The sequence below is a fragment of the Pyrus communis genome, chromosome 1 (genome assembly GCF_041283825.1).
Source record: "Pyrus communis isolate YQ-2024b chromosome 1, ASM4128382v1, whole genome shotgun sequence".
In the NCBI taxonomy this organism is placed as follows: Eukaryota; Viridiplantae; Streptophyta; class Magnoliopsida; order Rosales; family Rosaceae; genus Pyrus; species Pyrus communis.
In genome coordinates, this window is record NC_142565.1 from 38865 (window position 1) to 42699 (window position 3835).

The window sequence follows — 3835 nt, forward strand, 5'->3', positions numbered from 1 at the left end:
GAATATCTTCCATAATGGCTCTGGTGCGCAAACACATCTTGCATCCTGAAACTACCTTATTTCATCGTATTCAGGGTATGATTGCACTTCGGCTGTCACTTTATATGGGCCTTTGTAAACATACTTATATAAGTACTTCACACTTTTTATGCTTGCACAAATTTCAACATTGACGTGACAATCATGCCTTAACAGCAACCATGGATTATATGGAATGACCCAACTATTATCAACCATTATGTTTCTTTGTCGATCAAGTGAGATGGGCAATTGATTTGTTCACCTTTGATAAATTGGATACAAATCATTCCTTTGAACAGTGACTGGGGCAAATGGTTTGGGATACTTTCTCTTACAACTCCCATTTTTCATACATGAAGATTGAGGATTATGAATCCCACACAGGCCATGAATCATATGTTTTAACACCACATTGTAAAGTTGAGGCTCTACGTCTTTGTTTGGTATTTCAGCTCTAACAATTCGATCATACTAATCTGAGTTATTGATCTTATCATTTTCATCTAACACCACCAACATATGCACATATGAAAGACCACATTTTTGAAACTTAATAACGTATGCATAAGCAACAACACTGCCCAGTACCCCATTTTCAATGATGTCTTCTTTTAGTTGCTCAAGTTTTGAACGAAATAATCTAGTGAATAACTCATGACGATCTTGTGGTGTTTGTCCAGCGAGTAATTCGTTTTTTATTTCTTCCCAACTTGGGTTACATGTCATGGTAATAAAAAGATCTGACTTTCCGAATCTTTGAACCAAAGTCATTGCGTCTTGATATCGTTGGTACATGTCACGTGGGCTTCCAACAAATGATGATGGTAAAATAATTCTATGCCCGATGTTACCTGGTAATTTTTTATTTTCAATTAGTAGCTCTATATATTGTACACACTTTGAACAAAGTTATATTCCTAAATAATGATGACTTAAACGATATATATACCTGCATTGTGTTGACCTGCATTTTAAGAGTCTTCAAGTCCTTTGTAGAGATTTGCTCTAACTGTGGCTTGATTAGAACGCAATCATTTAAGTTTTTGTGATTCAATTTTAATGTAGTTATCTACAACATATTGTTGCAAGAGACGCCCACCTCGAAGCAAAAGTAATGATCCATTAAGGCGTATCTGCAAAAGCAAATTTCATATATTGCTTTTAATATGAGAATCATCATTCATCTACTGATAGGAAGTAAATTATGTTATCGGTACAAACCTGCAACATATAAGCATAATAGTCGCAACATGTTATTACTCTTCCACCATCTTCACGACTATTAACATCCCAACCATATTTACCGTAAGGTAGCAATAGTGGATATTGTAACGGATCATAAAATCCGACATAGTCTCGGATGTGAGAAAGTCTTCCACTAATTGTCTCCACCACAATACCTCTTCCATTTGCAATTATGGCATTATCTCTATTTATTATAATTGCCGCAACTTGCGATGTTGACGGTAAACTATATTGACGCCGATCTATTGGTTATTCTTTTAGGATCAACTTACAATTTGGCAAATCTTGGCGTTGTCCAAGACTTCGCAATATATGAACAAAAGGATTATGGTTGTTCAACATCTGTTGTATCTTTTCAACCACACGTCTATCTAAAACTTCACTTTCACACATTCGGTTTTCAACTTCATGTTCAATGTCATATATATAAGCTTGTAAAAATCGCGGATTGTTCCCTTCATTTGGTTAAAGTCCACCAATCTTATGATATAATGCACCTTAAGCACGAAATGTGTAAATCCCACGACCACCAATATTTATTCTTTCATCCACGTGTACTCCCATTGAAGTGAATGCAAATGCATGATTGTAAGCTCGAATATTTTGCATGAAGTGTCTACCCTCATTTGTTTGGTTAGAGAAAAGAGCAACCATTTCTGGTGGAGACTGTATTAGGGGTAAAGCAATTCTTCCTTTCAAGTAACACATATTCATTGTTTCTCTAATAAACAATTGTGCATAACAGTATGGGCATGTGGTTGGAGCAGGTAATTGACAACCTAGGATGCCTTGATTCTCATTATAATTTCTAGCACAATTGTGGTTTCTTCTTGCTCTGTTTTGGCGCACATTACGGTTGGCTTTATTTGCATGTCCTCCTAATATTTATACATGAGTAAATATAAAAAATTGCATAATGTTTTAAGTATGAAATAAATACAAAAAAGGGAATTGAAATAAATACCAGGGAATTGTTGTTGTATATTACTGGGGTCGACCTCAGCACCATAGTAATCCATATCAACTTGTTCTTGTATATTACTGGAACCTACTTCTTGTATATTTAAAAGTTCAAAATTAGATTTTTTTTTTTTTTGGCATTAGTATGAAACAAAATTTAAAAAAAAACTTCAAGATTAAATAAATACCATGAATTTATTGTTGTATATTACTGGGGCCTGCCTCAGCATCATAGGTACTTACATCAACTCGTTCTTGTATAGTATCAAGACCTACATGTTGTATAGACATGATTTAAAATTTTTGTAGTTAGATATTTTTTTTGTTGCATGAGTATGGAATAAATTTAAAATTTTGAAATTAAAATGAATACCAAGAGTTGGTTGTTATATGTAACTGGGCTCTGACTCAACAGGATAATCAGGTATATGAATTCTTTGTTGTGTATTACTGGTGGCTGCCACAGTATGATCATCACTTACATTTGCAATTTCTTGTCTTTTTTCTCATGCTATTAGACCTCATCTGGCTAGATATCCTTGATGCTCTTCAGGATTCAATGATTGACGCTATTATCTTGCACAATTGTGAGGATGCTCTATGGAAATTATATCTCAAAATATTAATAAACACCATGAACCTAACATTGAATTCGAACTCTGTGATATTTAACGGATACAATAAAGTACCGCAGTACTATATGTTGTAACACTTCCTAAATTATATAATTTTGCAAATATATTAAACTGGTAAATGTAAGGCCTAGCCTCAGCTTCCATGACACACCCCGATCGAGACCAGGGCATGCCGGGCGTCACGTGAAGGTGACGTAACCATGTGCACAGTGCGGAAGCTTATAAAATAGTAATATAAATAGTACGAATAAATAAAAACTAGTCTTACACCAAGTAATAACAAGTGCAAGCGTAAGTGTGACGCTGAGTTCAGAGCATAAAGCCTAAAGCAGTCCAAAAGAAAACGACGCAACAACAGTACACCCAAAGGTGGCCCTACACTGGTGATCGTCTGTCAGATATGCCGGGGAAATCCTCTGGGAAACCACCAAACGTGCTAGCCAACTAGAACCTGGAGGGGCGCAAAACCAAAGCGTGAGTGGGCAAAAACAAAGCTTTTCGAAAACCATTTAGTAAATAAGTTATAACCCTTCGCCGTAAAACCTGTATACTTCCCAGAAAATAGAGTATATATATATATATACCAATCATGCTCAAGAATATGTCGTGCCAAAACCTCAGAATAAAATGCAAGTGCTCAGGTATAATCATATCACTGTCATAGTATCTGGCAGTCGGAGTCACCTAACGTGACCTGTACGGCTGAATCTAGAGCTCAAATCTCAATCTCACTAACTAAATCTGCACACAAGTCGGAACCACCTAAAGTGGTATGTACGACAGGCCTGGGTGTAATACATAATAACGCTCGAGTGCTACGATCACGTGAAGGTTGTGCGAATAATCGCGGGTCACCTACGAGTCGGAACCACCTAAAGTGGTCTGTACGACAGGACTGTGCACCTAACTTGGATCCAAGCTGAGTGTGTGGTGCGGGAGGTGAACATCACGTGAAGGACTGTGCCCAACTCTGG

The 3835-nt window shown here is 36.6% G+C and overlaps 1 pseudogene; it reads right to left on the minus strand.

The window, feature by feature from the left end:
• Positions 1–1052: 1052 nt before the first annotated feature.
• On the minus strand, positions 1053–2285 carry LOC148698909 (uncharacterized; annotated as a pseudogene).
• Positions 2286–3835: the final 1550 nt, after the last annotated feature.